Source organism: Amblyraja radiata, chromosome 6, assembly GCF_010909765.2.
Source record: "Amblyraja radiata isolate CabotCenter1 chromosome 6, sAmbRad1.1.pri, whole genome shotgun sequence".
Taxonomy (NCBI): domain Eukaryota; kingdom Metazoa; phylum Chordata; class Chondrichthyes; order Rajiformes; family Rajidae; genus Amblyraja; species Amblyraja radiata.
Window position 1 is genome coordinate 80845824 of NC_045961.1, and position 18050 is coordinate 80863873.

At 42.4% G+C, this 18050-nt stretch overlaps 1 protein-coding gene across 2 annotated transcripts in view; it reads left to right on the top strand.

The window, feature by feature from the left end:
• Nucleotides 1–18050, top strand: part of pcdh9 (protocadherin 9) — a 783218-nt gene that overhangs the window by 615091 nt on the left and 150077 nt on the right. The gene's annotated exons all lie outside the window — the stretch shown is intronic.

Sequence of the window (18050 nt, forward strand, 5' to 3'; positions counted from 1 at the left end):
GCTCGGTGCTGGGACCCCAGTTATTTACAATATATTTTAACGATTTAGATGATGGAATTAAATGTGATGTCTCCATGTTTGTGGATGACACAAAGCTGGGTGGCAGTGTGAGCTGCGATAAGGATGCTTTGAGGCTGCAGGGTGACTTGGATAATTTGGGTGAGTGGGCAAATGCATGGCAGATGCAGTATAACGTGGATAAATGTGAGGTTATCCACATTGGTGGCAAGAACAGGAAGGCAGATCATTATCTGAATGGTGCCAGATTACGAAAAGGTGAGGTGCAACAAGACCTGGGTGTCGTCACTGACATCAATCACTGAAAGTAAGCATGCAGGTACAGCAGGTAGTGAAGAAAGCTAATGGCATGTTGGCCTTCATTGCAAGAAGATTTGAGTATAGGAGCAAGGTGGTCCTACTGAAGTTGTACAGGGCCCTGGTGAGACAGCACCTGGAATATTGTCTGCAATTTTGGTCTCCTGGAAGGACATTATTGCTATTGAGGGAGTGCTGCATAGGTACACCAGGTTGATTCACAGGATTATGAGAGCATGTATAGGGCTCTGGTAAGACCACATCTGGAGTATTGCGTAGTTTTGGTCTCCTAATTTGAAGAAGGACATCCTTGTGATTGAGGCAGCGGCCCGGAGCGGAGACTGCGGGACCCGGAGCTGAGGCGGCGGCCCGGAGCGGAGACTGCGGGACCCGGAGCTGGGGCGGCGGCCCGGAGCGGAGACTGCGGGACCCGGAGCTGGGGCGGCGGCCCGGAGCGGAGACTGCGGGACCCGGAGCTGGGGCGGCGGCCCAGAGTGGAGACTGCGGGACCCGGAGCTGGGGCGGCGGCCCGGAGCTGATGCTGTGGCGGGCCGTCTCGGAGCGGAGACGGCGTTCCGGCTTTCGGCGGCGGTGACATCACCACGGAGGTTCGCTGAACTGGAGGGCGGAATCTCCGGCCTGGATCAATCGCCTCAGCGCAGAGGGAGAACAAGGAGGGAAGAGACGGAGACTAAGACTTTGCCTCCATCACAGTGAGGATGTGCTTGGTGAACTCACTGTGGTGGATGTTTAATTTGTGTTTATTGTATGTTTTGTTTTTATTGGTTCTGTGTATGACTGCAGGCAACATAATTTCGTTCAGACCGAAAGGTCTGAATGACAATAAAGGAATCTAATCTAATCTAATCAGTGCAGCGTAGGTTCACGAGATTGATCTCTGGGATGGCGGGACTGTCATATGAGGAAAGATTGAAAAGATTAAGCTTATACTCACTGGAGTTTAGAAGGATGAGGGGGGTCTTATAGAAACATATAAAATTATAAAAGGACTGGTCAAGCTAGATGCCGGAAAAAAATTCCCAATGTTGGGGGTGTCTAGAACCAGAGGCCACAGTCTTAGAATAAAGGGGAGGCAATTTAAGACTGAGGTGAGAAAAAACTTTTTCACCCAGAGAGTTGTGAATTTGTGGAATTTCCTGCCACAGAGGGCAGTGGAGGCCAAATCACTGGATGGATTTAAGAGAGAGTTAGATACTCTAGGGGCTAGTGGAATCAAGGGATATGGGGAGAAGGCAGGCACGGGTTATTGATTGGGGACGATCAGTCATGATCGCAATGAATGGCGGCTCTGGCTCGATGGGCTGAATGGCCTCCACCTGCACCTATTTTCTATGTTTCTCTGTTTCTATGTTAATATATGATGAAAGAATGTGTCGACTGGGCTTGTATTCACTGGAATTTAGAGCATGAGATGGGATCTTATAGAAACATATAAAATCCTTAACGGATTGGACAGGCTAAATGCAGGAAAAATGTTACCGATGTTTGGGCAGTCCAGAACCAGGGATCACAGTTTAAGAATAAGGGGTCGGCCATTTAGGACTGAGATGAGGAAAAACCTCTTCACCCAGAGAGTTGTGAATATGTGGAATTCTCTGCCACAGAAGGCAGTGGAGGCCAATTCACTGGATGTTTTCAAGAGATAGATTTAGCAAATAGGGCTAAAGGAATCTAGGGATATGGGGAAAAAACAGGAACAGGGTACTAATTTTAGATGATTAACCATTATCATATTGAATGACGATGCTGGCTCGAAGGGCCGAATGGCCTACTCCTGCACCTATTTTTCTATGTTTCTCTGTTTTCTATCCATGTACCTGTCTAACTGTTTCTTAAATGCTGTGACAGTCACAGTCTCAACTACCTCCTCTGGCAGCTTGTTCCATATACCCACCACCAATATATGAAAAAGTAACCTCTCAGGTTCATATTAAATATTTTCCCCTTCATCTTAAACCTATGTCCTCTGACCTTCGATTCACCTAATCTGGGCTTTGTGACTAATCTAAGAGACTTTGTGCATCTGCCCGATCGCACTCCAGGGTATACAGTCCCAGCCTACTCAACCCTATACAGAAACAATATAAAACAAAATGGGAAACAAGGTAGAGTGAAGAAGGGTGAGTTGAGACTGGTGTAGAGCATTAGCATATTCCGTGAGAAATGATAGCCTGATTCTGCACTGCAAATCATCATGGACTGAATCAACCAATGCTTTTGTCTTCTCGAGGAGGAAGATCTCTGACTCCGATGGATGGAGATGAAAATAAAATTCCGTGGAACATTTAGCTACATGTAGAATCACTGTTAGAGGGAGTTTAGAGAGCTCAAATGTAATTGGATTTAACAATTAATGCTAAACAATGAGGATTTAAATGCAAAAGAGTTAAACAAGACATTGATGAGATGCTTGAAATTTAAAAAAAAACACTTGAGTATGTAAGCAAAGGTGACAAGCTCTACATTTTTCAAATTGTTTTAGCTGCGGATTTAAGAGACATAATCTTTACGTTTAACTTGTAAGCCATTCTTTACCACAATTCAGCCCAGGCAGAAAGATCAACATTTGCATAAATACAATTTTTTTTGTATTATTTGCAATATGATGCTTTTGAGAGGTTGTTAGGAAAGAAGCAAGCTAACTGCATGCTGAAATCTCAGAAAGAATTCTGTTGACATTTGCAGGGACTGTCTGATATAATTATCATGAATTAGTACCAAATTATTATACACTGACAATGTTTCACCAGCGCCTGTTTTCCCTTAATAAATTTCTTAATTGTATCAATGAAAGATGAAACAGAAGCTGAGGAAATGTTGTCAGTGCATAATAACTTGCCACTAATTTGTGATAATTATATTGTACGTATATAGTTCCTGTGAAATCTACTGCTGTATGCAGTAACAGTTTGAGGTGTGAAAAATGTTGTGTAAATCATTTGTTTTCACCAGTTTTGTTCTTCACTTTGTTAAATATACAGGCCACTATCTCCCAGATGGTTTTCTGTCCTTTTCACGATAACATTTAGCGTCCTTTCTCATGGCACCTTTAACAGAACAAATCATCTCATGACATCTCTTAAGTGCATCACCAAAGTCAATTTAGATTTGTGTTTTTAATTGTCACGTGTACCGAGATACAGTGAAAGTCCAATCAGATGAGGAAATATTATACTATATGTGAATACAATCAAGTCAAACTCAAGTAATATATGTAGAGCAAAGGGGAAGGTACAGAGTGAAGAATATTGTTCTCAACATTTTAAAGCATCATGGATCAATTGACAAATACCAATGTCCACAATGGGGTAGGCATAAACAGTAGCTTATGTCCTAGCTTATGTAATAACAAAAAGTCAATGTAGACATTTGGAATGGTCTAAGCATGGTCAAAAAAGGTATTAAAAAGTATTTTGAAAACAGAGGAGAGCAGAGAAACAAGGAGGTTTCACGAGAGAATCACAGGGCATAGGATATTGTAGGCTGAATAGTAAAGCAATACCATTAGGGAGTAAAATTGGCTCCATAAGCAGAAGAATGCAAGGATCTGAGAGATTTATAAAAGGCTTCAGGCGACAGGAATCATGAGATTTTGGAAGGATTTTAAAAGAAAGATTTGGAATAAAATTTGTAATTTCACAAATTTAAAATCCCCAATAACAATTAAAACTTGATGGGAATGAGACTCCACACTTGGCATGGTTAATTTTCAGCAGCAACAAATGATAAAAAAATGTTTGCTGTATCTGTATCTCATCTTACTTGTGTAGGAAAGAACTGCAGATGCTGGTTTAAATCGAAGCCTCACTCAGTGGGTGAGGCAGCATCTCTGGAGAGAAGGACACAAAATGCTGGAGTAACTCAGCGGGTCAGGCAGCATCTCTGGAGAAAAGGACACAAAATGCTGGAGTAACTCAGCGGGTCAGGCAGCATCTCTGGAGAAAAGGACACAAAATGCTGGAGTAACTCAGCGGGTCAGGCAGCATCTCTGGAGAAAAGGACACAAAATGCTGGAGTAACTCAGCGGGTCAGGCAGCATCTCTGGAGAGGACACAAATGGCTGGAGAATATCTGAAGAATCTGAAGAATGCTGCACAAAATCTGACGAAGGGTCTTGACCCGAAACAGAGTCTGAAGAAGGGTCTCGACCCGAAACCATTCCTTCTCTACAGAGCTGCTGCCTGACCCGCTGAGTTACTCCAGCATTTTGTGTCTCACCTTATATGACAATAAATTCAACAGAAACAGGCCCTTCAGCCCACCATGTCTATGCCAACCACCAAGTATATCTTTACAAATCGCACTTACCTGCATTAATTCCATATCCCTCTATGCGCTGCTCATTCAGGCACATGTCCTCAGGCACATTACCTCTTAAATGTTGTAATTGTTTCTGATTTCATCATCATCACTGGCAGATCAACCCAAATACCAGCAACTTTGTGTGAATAGTTAACCCATGAACCTCTTCTTTTTCACTTTAAGCCTATGCCTCCCAGTTTTAGACATCCCTTCCATGGGAAAAACACATTGCCTACCCTAACTATATATCTCATAGTTTTTGACTATCCTTCATTTGTCACATCTCACACTCTTTGGCTCCAGGGTAAATAGACCAAGCCTATTCAATCTCTCCCAATAACTTGAGCCTTCCAAACTAGGTAGCAGATTTATTATTTTTTCTCTAGACCCCAAGTAACTTCATTACATTCTTCCTATAGTGTGGTGACCAGAATAGTGCACAATACTCAAAGTGTGGCCTAACCAAGATTTATAGATTTGACAGTAATTAACATTTGAATGTTATTAAAAGGATAATTGAACTTGAAGTGACTTAATTTTCTGTGGCAAGCTCAATTTATATCAATGGCTTTGTTACCAGCATCTTGCTTATGAGCTGTAAGGTTGTGGGTTCAAATCCAATTTTAAAGACACATGCCTTGGATTGGTGCTTTAGTGCTGTGGTAGGTGAGTGCTGATGTATTGGAGGTCTGGGTCTATCTCTTCAATGAGACATTAGACCAAGGCATTTCTGCCCTCTACTGTTAGGGTGATAGATTCTGGTTTGAAGAAGAACAAGGGAGTTATTACCAGTTGCCAAAAAATATAGCCCAAAAAAATAGAAAGTCAGATCATATTACAATGCTGTTCGTCAAAGTTTGACGGGCATTTGTCGACCACTGCTTTAACCTACTTTAGAACAGATGCCATTTCAATAGTACTCCAAGAGCTGAACAGCACTTTGAAACCTAAAGGCTAAAAATAAATGGCATTCTTTTTTTATCAAACAGTGGTACTTTATTGTCACTTTAGATAGTGCAGTGTGAATTGTTCAGCACTGATTTGAGACATTGTGAAGAATATTCAGAGGTAGGCCTTCAAAAGAGTATTGGAAAGATTGAGAGATTGTTTGATTGATTGGAAGGTTGAAAGAAACAGCATGGACATAGGCCCTTCATCGACTATCGATCATCCGTTCTCACTAGTTCTATGTTACCCCACTTTTGCATACACTCCCTACACACTGGGGGCAATTTACAGAGGCCAATTAACCTATAAGCCCACATGTCTTTGGGATGTGGGAGAAAACCAGAGCACCCAAAGAAAACCCATACAATCACAGTGCGAAAGTGCAACCTTCACACAAACTGCATCCAAGGTCATGATCAAATGCAGGTCTCTGGCACTGTGATGCCTTATTTTTATACTAGGATAAAGAACAGTTTTTGAGATTGTCGGTCCCTATCATGAGGCCCACGTCCGATATGAATGGAGAGCTGGTAACACAGTCCATCTTCGGGAGAAAGATCGGTGGATTTATAAAATAACTTTATACATCACAGAATCGTGCTACACAGAAACAGGCCCTTCAGCCTGTTCATCTCTGTGCAGACCTTCATTGTTCCTATTTATATAAATCCTATTTACCAGCACTTGGACAATAATTTTCCATGCCTTGGAAATTAAAGTGCTCCTCCAGATGCTTATTAAATGTTGTGAGAATCTCTGCATCCATTACCTTCTTGTGTGGTGTCTTCTACTTTGTAACCACCCTCCTTTTGACCTACTGATTGAATGGTGGGCGGAAGGTAGAAGAAACTTGCTCCTGATTCTTATGCTTTGTATTCTTTTTCCTTCTCTACCAGCAATTAATGAGCACTTTGGAATAGTTGCCTTGCTCTTGGATAGGTGCTCCAAAATGGCCAATACCAAATCAGCAGCCTGATCTTTCTCAATGTCTTCCAATTTGGAATAAATGGCCATTGACTTCCCTCCCAAACTCAATCTTTCCCCCATTATCTCAGAGTTTTGACATTTTCAACCAGATAGGCTGCCCGATGATGTGGCAGGCATTTTACTCTATAATTTGAAGCAAAGTAGTAGGTCCCCCCTTGGTCATGACTGACCATGGGTGATGCATCCTGGTCGGATGCAAGCCTGGGCGATGTCGTATGGATGACAGGTTGTTGCCCATGCAGCACGTCCCCCCTCTCCACGTCGCTGATCGATCCAAAGGAACAGCAGGGCCGTTACAGTTTGGCACCAGCGCCATCGCAGGAGCTACCAGAGCGAGGTTGTAGACAACACCAAACTGCTTTAGGGGCTCCAACTGCGGATTTTCTTGAGATTTACTCCTGGAGCCTTTACCATGACTGGATATGGCCACAAGGCAGTGGAGGTTTTAAATCAGAGTTTTCCCTCTCCTAGATGGACTGCATTCCCAGGCTGACGAGCCCCATCTGCCCGAGACTCATGGGGGCGAGAGCGTCTACCTTGCCGTGCAGGTCTATAGCACCTGCCCACTGCCCACAGAAGCAAAGTCACCTGCTGTGAAATAGTCAACACAGAACCTAGCATATAATCAACAAGTTTCCAGCTGCAATTGAACTCAACTTGTTTGCATTGTTCGAGAAATTTAAGAATAATAATTGCCTGTAAGCTTAGCAGCCCACTGAGGCTTTTGCACGGTCTGAATTTCTTTTCACTAAAATATGAATACATATGAATGCACAAGTAAATCCTTTTTGCTTCACATTTATTGCTAAGGAAGATTTCATTATTCTGGTGGGCTTTCGCAGCGTGACTGTGGGCAATAAGATCCACAAAAATAAAAGCCACAGATGCATTATTATTAAATAGCTCTGGGAGCCCATTTATGTAGACTTGGTTGTTTAACTGCATGTGGCTGAATGAAATCTGACAGCTGTGTAGTGAAACATTCACATATTTCAACCACAAAGGCGTCTGTGCCTTTTCAGAATAGTGTTTGCTTGCAATAAGAAGTAGCTTAGCAGTGCTGTCAAAGCTGACAACATGATCAGAGACACTTATTGATAGTTCCTTGGTGACTTCTCTGACAACATCGGGAATCACGATTGCTGTTCCTTTTCCTGAAATTAGTAGAGAAATATGAATGGAATAATTGCCCATGTGTTGTTATCTCGGTATGAATTCTCAACTTCTGATAGATGTTTTTTACTTCCAACTCAGCCAGAAGATGCAAATCATAATCTGAATCCGAAGAATGGTCCCAACCTGAAATTTTGTCTGTCCATTCCCTCCACTGATGCTGAGTTCCTCCAGCACTGATTTTTTGCCCAAGATGTGATTTGTCACTTGACATTTGGCACGTATTCCCATTTGGGCATGCAGTTCTCACTGAACAGACAACAAAAGCAGTAATAAATCATTAATGGAATTAGTTAGCAGGTCGAGCATTCAAACAGTGAAATGGGATACAAATCCGTGCTTTTTTATGTTGAAAGGAGCCTAAATGGCTCACCATTTTCTTAGGAATATAGAAGAATTAGAGTTAATTAATTAGAACATTTATGATGGGAATGAAAAGCAATGCAGAAGCAAAACACATGATAAGTTCCATGTGTTATATAAAATGAAACAATCCCTAATGCGATGTTATTACATCTTCTAATCACCTGGGAATATGAGATATCAAATCTCCACAATACAGACAACCTACTGGTGTTCATTAAAGCCAGAATCATTCCTCAAATGTTAGATAACAACTCATTTTTAAAAAGCCTGCCAAATGTTTCACCAAAGCTTCTTTGATCTGACCTTGTAAGATTAATTGGCTGTGTGAATTCAGATATGAGAGAGAGACTCGACTTGCATTTTATAATCCTTTATTTATTTTCCCCTTCTGCAAGTTCTGACTATTTGTCGTTTAAGGAATTACTTGGAGCATCTTTATTGTGATGAGAGCAAATCTTACAGTTGTATGCAAAAAACTAAAAAGTTAATGTTTGATGTGATCAAGCTTTTCCCTTTGAGAATAGGGAAGATTCAAACCAGAGGACATGACTTCAGAATTAAGGGACAGAAGTTTAGGGGTAACATGAGGGGGAACTTCTTTACTCAGAGAGTGGTAGCGGTGTGGAATGAGCTTCCAGTGGAAGTGGTGGCGGCAGGTTCGTTGGTATCATTTAAGAATAAATTGGATAGGCATATGGATGAGAAGGGAATGGAGGGTTATGGTATGAGTGCAGGCAGGTGGGACTAAGGGAAAAAAAAAATTGTTCGGCGCGGACTTGTAGGGCCGAGATGGCCTGTTTCCGTGCTGTAATTGTTATATGGTTATATGTTATATGGTTAATAAACTGAATTGTAACAACACAGAACTGTGGAGATATGTACAGTGCATACAGTGGAACACAGGCCCAAATTGTCATTGTCAGTAGTTAATGAGCCATCAACATCCACCTTCCTCTTTCCTATTACCAAGTCTTGGGACGACAGATGGCACAATGGGCTAAGTGTTCGGCTGGCAACCGGAAGGTAGCTGGTTCGAATCCCGCTTGGAGTGCACACTGTCGTTGTGTCCTTGGGCAAGACACTTCACCCACCTTTGCCTGTGTGTGTCCTTGGGCAAGACACTTCACCCACCTTTGCCTGTGTGTGTGGATGTAATTATGTGAAGCACTTTGGGGTCAATGCAAGTTGACTAAAAATGTGCTATATAAATAAAGAAATTTAAATTTCTATATCACTGTCCCTTGTTTGTTTGTTCAGCTTCTCCTCAGACCCCCATCTCAGCTCTTCACCCCATGAAGGAATTAGTTCCACATTCCCACTGCTTTGAGTAAAGAACCACACATTTAGTTTTATAGAATCATAGTATATTATGCTTTATGTTTAGTTTAACTTAGCGATATAGTGTGGAAACAGGCCCTTCAGCCCACCGATTCCACGCCGACCACCGATCCCCGCACATCAACACTGTCCTACACACACTAGGGACAATTTACAATTTACAATTTTTACCGAAGCCAATTAACCTACAAACCTATACGTCTTTGGTGCATGGGAGGAAACCGGAGCACCTGGCGAAACCCCACGCAGGTCACAGGGAGCATGTACAATTTCTGTGTAGACAGCACCCATAGTCAGGATCGAACCTGGATCTCTGGCGCTGTAAGGCATCAACTCTACTGATGCGTAACCGTGCCATCCCATAAGGAGTGCATTCATTTCATTGAATATATACTGACCAATACATCGGTCTGAAGAAGGGTCTCGACCCGAAATGTCACCCTTCATAGATGCTGCCTCACCCGCTGAGTTTCTCCAGCATTTATGTCTACCTTCGATTGTTCCAGCATCTGCAGTTCCTTCTTAAACAATACATTAGTTAATCTCACTTTCCAGCTTCAAGAACACATCCAGATCCATTTTAAATAAGATTAAAATGTCTGCCTTCATCATATTCTTAGGCACTGTAGTTCAGAATCCCACCACCCCATGAGTGAGATCATTTATTGTCAACTTTGTCCACATTCTTTGCTGATTATCTTATGTCATCGCTCCCAGTACTTCTGTTCACATTTTGTTCAACATTTTGTCCAACTCAGTTAAATTTCCCCCGAGTCTGATAGTATTTCCACATAACTAGAATTAACTCGCCCTGGCAATCTTGTTATTGCCCTTTTCTTCCTTTTCTACGACCATCATATTCTTCCTGTAAGAGTAGTGACTACTTTGTAATTAAGGTTCCTTGCATTGGGAAATGTGTGTGAATATTTGTCCTGGTCCATCAACAATGACTCTACAGCCTAGAAAACACACCAATACATCTCATTCCAAGAGAGAAAAGTAAATTCAGCATGTCCCTAATGGGTCTTACTAATTTCTACAAATGTATCAAAGAAAGCATCTTATCCAAATGCATCACAGCGTAGTATGACAAATGCTTGCCCCAAGGCTACAAGAAATTGTAGGACGTTAAGGATGCAGCCCAGTCCATCATGTCAAGCAGCATTCCTCCACTGACTCCATCTATACCACACGCCGCTTTGGGAAAGCAGCCAACATTTATTTGTGGATTTTAACTCTGCATTCAACACTTAGCTACCACACTCCAAACTCTCCCAGTTGACTGTGCCTGAACCACTCTAAAAAATGGATCACCAACTTCCTGACAGACAGGAAGCAGCATGTGAGGCTGTGAAAGCAAATCTCGGACCCGCTGACCCTCAGCATAGGAGCACCACAAGGCTGCGTACTCCCCCTCCTCCTTTACTCTCTCTACACCAATGACTGCACCTCCACAGACTCCTCTGTCAACCTTCTCCAGTTTGCGGATGACACAACCCTTGATTGGACTGATCCAGGATGGGGAGGAATCTGCCTACAGACAGGAAGTGACACAGCTGGCGTCCTGGTGCCATCGCAACAACCTGGAGCTCAATGCTCCTGAATTGATTGTAGACTTTAGGAGAGCTCCCCCTCCCCTCCCCTCCCCTCACTCATCATTAACAACACCACAGTCACATCTGTGGAGTCATTTAAGTTCCTTGAAACCATCATCTCCAGGGGCCTTAAATGAGAGGCCACCATTGACTCCACAGTCAAAAAGGACCAACAGAGGATGTCCTTGCTGTGGCAGCTGAGAAAACACAATCTACCACAGGCAATGATGGTCCAGTTTTATTCTGCCATCATAGAGTCTGTCCTCACCTTCTCCATCATGGTCTGGCTTGGCTCAGCCACCAAGCATGACATCCGATCACAGGGAGAATGTACAGATTCCGTACAGACTCTAATAGACAGCATGCATGGTTAGGATCAAACCCAGGTCTCTGGTGCCGTAAGGCAGCAACTCTACTGCTGTGCTACTATGCCGCCCCTTTTTGTATATGGCTATTTGAAAGCAATGCCGAGATTTAACAATGTGTATTCCATTGGCTACAAAGCACCACTGGTAATGAAAAACTGGTACCTCATCATACTTGTGCATATGCCAATAAACTTGAGCTGATTTGCCCCACACCCAGCATAATGGGGAGTCGGACAGCTTCCCGGTACCACATAGCCTGCTGACTAACTTTTCATTGTCATCGAGTCATACAGAGATACAGTATGGAAATAGACCAATCCGCCCATCTAGTCACCACTGACCATCAACCACACATTTACACTAATCCTACATTAATCCTTTTTTTTTCCATTCTCCCCACATTCGCTTTAACTTCCTGCACTCATTTCCCAGATTCCCTCTCCCATCGGGCAAATGGAAAAGTGTGTAAATGCACACCTCTTGAATCAGGGACAGTTTCTTCCCAGCTGTTATCAGGCAACAGAACCATCCTACCACAACCAGAGAGCATCTACCTCATTGGTAAACTTTGGACAATCTTTGATCGGACTTTACTGGCTTTAACTTGCACTAAACTTGTTCTCCCTTATCATGTATCTGTACGCTGTGAATGGCTCGATTGTAATCGTGTATTGTCTTTCTGCTGACTGGTTAGCGTGCAACAAAAGCTTTTCACTGTACCGTGACAATAAACTAAACTGAATTGAATCACAGCCGCTCATCTACATACTAGGGGCAATTTACAGATGTCATTAAACATACAGTATCACTTGGTGCCTTTTTGGAAGAGGAAATCTAAGCACCCAGGAGGGTACACATGTGGACAGAGGGAAAAAGTGCAAGCACCATGCAGACCACGCCTGAGGTCATCATTGAATCCAGGTCTCTGGCTGACAGAATTTTCTCAAACTCAGCACTTACCTGATTGGAATTCCAACAATTGCTGACGTATACAAAGGCTGGCAGTTTTGATGAATGTACACAGCAAGGGGGCAACACAGCTAGTAGAGCCACTGCCCAACAGAGTCATTGAGCTGGGTTTAATCCTGACCTTTGGGAATGTCCATGTGGAGTTTGCACATTCTCCCTCTTTCTGGTTATCTCCACATTGGTAGGTTAGTTGGGCGGCGTAAGTTAGTGTGTTGGTGGGTAGTAGAAATTGAGGGCGGGGCCAGGTGGGGGGTTGACACAAATGTGTGGAGTATGAATAAAGTAGTATTTGCGTACTTTCTGGTCTGCATGGGTTTGGATGGGCCAAAGGGCATGTTTCTACGCTGTATGATTCCATGACTCAAACCAGCTTCGGCTGGGTTGTGCCTTCAGATCTCCCTAGGGTGAAATGCATTATGGCTTTGTGACAAATCTCTTTAGAAAGCAATTTGCCATCCAGCTTTGGAGGGGAAATGAAGCCAAATAAATAAATAATTCAGGCAGGGACTTGCAAACAGCCTCAGATCAAATGGTAGTGTATCTCCCACCTCCCTATTAGTGTATTTGTACCATCTGTACCTTACGCAACGTTTGAAAATCCCTGGTGGTATCAGGAAAGGGCACCATCCTAGTTCAGTTTAAATATTAATTAGGCACACTCATGCATGCCCCAATGAATCTGTACAAGGCCTTGAGGATAATTTTCCCTCTGCAAAATTGTGTTTGTCTAGCATCACATTAAAATAAAACTGTTCCACAGTCTCTATGGAAACAAATCAAATAGATAACAGAATATATAACGTGCGTCCTTGGGAAAAGATATTTCAGAAGAAATGTGCGTGAGGACATTAGTCGTTCTAGGCCCCCTTTTGTTGCTTAATTGCATGGAGATTAGTGAATTGAAATGGCCACCTGGTCCAAACACTGCAACCTCCATCACAGTACAGTTTTTCGCTCTTTGGAGCCTCGGTCTTCCCTGCACACTGTTCTACATAGAGGGAAAGAAACAACAAGGACGGATCGTCCAGTGACCCTGACGTAACCTGTCAACAAAATTATTATTTCGGACAGTTTATACAGATTTTAATTATTACATGGATAACATAGTGGAGCAGCTAGTCAAACCGCTGCCTCACAGTTCCAAAGACTCAGGTTCAATCTTGACCTCTGGTGCTTTCTGTGTGGAGTCTGCACGATCGCCTTGTGACCCTGTGGCCTTTCCTCCTACATTTCAAAGAGGTGTGGGTTGGTAGGTTATTTTGCCAGTGTAAATTACCCCTGTTGAGCAGGTGATTCATAGAATCTGGGGAATGGGTGGTTAGGTAATTGTTGAGAATATGGGAGAATGAAAAACATGGCTAAAGCAGAATAACTGTAAGTGGGCCGAAGGCCCTGTTCCTGTGCTGTAACTCTCTACAATTATAAGTTTTGGACAGTTCTATGAGAAAACTAAAATAAATCTGACCTGGAGTTTTATTAAGGATGTAACAAACTGCACAAATAAGGGGCAAATTCATGGATGTGTATATTTGGTTATTTCAAAGGCATTTGATAAGGTATTGTACTAAAAAAATTGTTCTTACATAAAATAGGGAGTCACAAGACAAAATTGGCAATTAAAGGGAGAGAATAGATTGATAACTCAGACTTAATCGAGAAGTTACAAGTTCACAAGTTACAGGAGTAGAATTAGGCCATTTGGCCCATTGAGTCTACTCTGCCATTCAATCATGGCTGATCTCTGCCTCCTAATCCCATTTTCCTGCCTTCTCCCCATAACCCTTGACACCCATTCTAATCAAGAATGTGTGTATCTCTGCCTTAAAAAATATCCACTGATGGCCTCCACAGCCCTCTGTGGCAATGAGTTCCACAGATTAACCGCCCTCTGACTAAAGAAGTTTCTCCTCTCCTCCTTTCTAAAAGAGCGCCCTTTAATTCTGAGGCTATGTCCTCTGATCCTAGATTCTCCCACCAGCAGAAACATCCTTTCCACATCCACTCTATCTATGCCTTTCATTATTCTATGTTTCAATGGCGTTCCCCCTTAAACTTCTAAACTCCAGCGAGTAGAGGCCCAGTGCTGTCAAGCGCTCATCATATGCTAATCCACTCATTCCTGGAATCATTCTTGTAAAACTCCCCTGGACCCTCTCCAGAGCTAGCACATCCTTTCTCAGATATGGGCCCCACATTTGCTCACAAGTTTAATATGTTTGGGTTTTCCGATGAAAAAAGGGATAGGTGCGAAGATGAGCTGTGAGGAGGATACAGAGGTTCCAAAGATGAGTTAACCCAGTGTACAAAAAGATGCCAGATAGAATTTAAGGTGAAAATGTGAGGCTGCGTACTTTGGTCAGAAGAATAGGGAAACAGAATAGTTTTGTTTTCAAATGAGGTAAAGTAGAGGTGTTATACAAGACATTGGTAAAGCCATATTTGGAGTAGTGTGTTCAATACCGGTCACCCTGCACTCGGAAAGAAATCGATGGGTATATGGAATGAGCTGCCTGGGGAAGTGGTTAAGCCAGGTACAATAATGGCATTTAAAGGACATTTTGGCAGGTACATTGATAGTAACGGTGTTGAAGTATATGAGACAAACATGGGAATATGGAACTATCTTAGTTGGAACAACTTAGTCACTGCAGAATGATTGGGTCGATGGGTCTGTTTACATGCGGTGTGACTCTACAACTCTTTGTTGATGTATAGAGAAGTTGCAATACAGAGAAACATGTCCAGGAGATGTATGAATATTAACGTCAATTGAAAAGTTCATTCCTTTTGCATGTAGGATGGAGTACAAAATTAGCGATGTCTTCGTAAGATTTTATAGAGCTTTGCTAAGACCTATTTGGAGCACCTTGAGAAATTTGGGTTTCTTCCCCAGAGAAAGAAAGCCATTTCTCGGGTCTGGCAGGTATGAGGTCACCAGCTTGATTTCTGGGATTAGAGGGGCTGTTTTACCATGAAAGCTCTCTATTCATTTACCTTTAGAATAATTAGATTATGTCACTAACATGTACAAGATTCTCACAGTGCAAAAAGACAAACTGCTGGAGAAGTTCTGTGGATGAGGCAGCATCTGTGGAGATAGGGAGTGGTTGACCTTGTGGGTCGACAATCGCTTACCTCCATAAATGCCTCCTCACCAGTTGAGTTCCAAGGCAGTTTGTTCAAAGTACAGCATCTGTAGTCTCTTGTGTCTCTGAAGTGCTAAATAGAGTTTGACACCAAATTAATCCACACCATCCTGTCCTTTTCACTCCAACCATTGGGAAGAAGGTATAGGGATCTGAAATCCACGACCTCTGGGTTCAAGAACAGCTTCTTCCCAACAAGCATCGGGCTCTGAACATGACAAAACACTAAACTAGGAATGATCTTATTTTCACTGAGGACTTTTGGCCTTTTGCACTAGTATTGACATTTTTCTTTTCCTTTTTGTGTGGTTTATTATGGGAACCGGGAAAGGAATGGAGGGTTATGGTCTGAGCGCAGGTATATGGGACTAGGGGAGAATACGTGTTTGGCATGGACTAGAAGGGTCGAGATGGCCTGTTTCCGTGCTGTAATTGTTATATGGTTATATGATTATATGATTATATGATTTATGAGTACTGTGTTTACAGGTCTGTTATGCGGCTGCAAGAACGAATTTCATTGTTTCTTTGTCAATGCATATGACAATTAAACACTCTTGACCTGACTCTTAACTTATTACAAGGTAGACGGCAGGGCCCAGATCACCGAGCATACTCTTAAGAATAAATATTAGACCTTAGACTGAGATAGGCCTCATCTGGACTGAGATGAGAATTATATTTTTGCAGTAGGTTTGTAAATCTCAGGAATGTGGGTGTGGTTGCTCAATAACTGAGTATATCTGAGTATATCCCACTTATTGGGACGACAGATGGCACAATGGGCTAAGTGTTCGGCTGGCGACCGGAAGGTAGCCGGTTCGAATCCCGCTTGGAGTGCATACTGTCGTTGTGTCCTTGGGCAAGACACTTCACCCACCTTTGCCTGTGTGTGAATGTGTGTGAGTGATTGGTGGTGGTTGGAGGGGCCGTAGGCGCAGATTAGCAGCCACGCTTCCGTCAGTCTGCCCCAGGGCAGCTGTGGCTACAGAAGTAGCTCACCACCACCGAGTGTGACTGAGGAATGTATGAATAATGCGATGTAAAGCGCCTTGAGTATTCTAGAAAGGCGCTATATAAATCCCATCCATTATTATTATCTGAGTGAATAGATTAGAAAACAAACTGCTTGAGGAACCTAACAGGTCGGGCAGCATCTGTGGAAGGAAATAGATACCAGTTTCCCCCAAAGATATTGCCTGAACCACAGTTCGTCTCTTAATTGGTTTCATGCTCTAGATTTCAGCATTCATATCTCCTGTAAGGTCAGATGAAGTGTCCGCTTAAAATGAATTAATGAAAATGGAGACTGAATGACAAAATGTAACAAAGAGGACTAGTCATGATCTTATTGAATAGCAGAGCAAGTTCAAAGGGCCCGATGACCCATTCCTGCATTTATTTTATTCTGAACATTTTCCTATGTTATGAAATAAGTCTATGTACTGTTCACCCCCCACTCCATGTGCCTACCTATGTATGTTGGTTGTTAATTAGTTAAAGCCGTAACCTAACTTTCAAATATCTCACTTTTGCTTTTAAGTGCCTTTGTAACCCGGTGGATAAGTTTAGCACATGCATCCAAGTACCAATTTATTTCTCTTGCATGTGTCACTGAAATATATATGTGGTACTTAAATGTAAATGTAAAGAACCTTGACATTGTAAAATGATAGTTCAATATATGGATTAGTGATGCAGAATATCAGATAGACATCAAATTAAAGATTTCTCATCCCTGGAATACTATACATTAAACAGTATATGAAGGACGTGTTTTGATATCCTAACTGGAAATGTTTTAGGAGTGTGGACAAAAAAATTGGTACTTAGATGTCGGAATGCAAATATCTATTCCATAATGATGACAGCAAATGTAATTGAAAGATTTACATTTATATGATAGGGGCAGCTTTCACAACATCAGAGAACATTTTATAGCATTTGAAGTGTTAGCACAGAGGAAACATATCAGATAATGTTCGCAGTGCAGTCTCCTGCAAAGAGTAAAATGATAATGACCAGATAATCTCTTTTATTTTGGGAATCGCTGATCGATAGATAAAGATGCCCAGCGACATAGGGAACAGTTGCCCTGCTCTCTGAGATTATTCCTTAGGATTTCCATGTCCATCCGAGAAGGCAGATAGTTTATGGAGTACTCTAAAAGATGTGGGGAGAAGGAGGACATATGGCCCGATGAACATCATCCCCTTTCCGACATTAGATCTGTTGTCCTGCAGGTCATGGCTTTTCAAGTCCATATCCAAGTCCTATTTAAATGTGATGAGGATTTTGCCTCCATCATCTTTTTATACAGTGAGTTACTGACCCCTAACATATTCTGTATCCTACCAGTTACTAAACTCTTTGCCCCCTGATTTTTGATCTCTCTGCTGAGAAAACTAGGTCTTTGCTATCTACTCCCTATCTCAACCTTTTGGTCTCCTAATCTGAGGTAAGACGTTCTTGACATAGAGGGAGTACAGAGAAGGTTCACCAGACGGATTCCTGGGATGTCA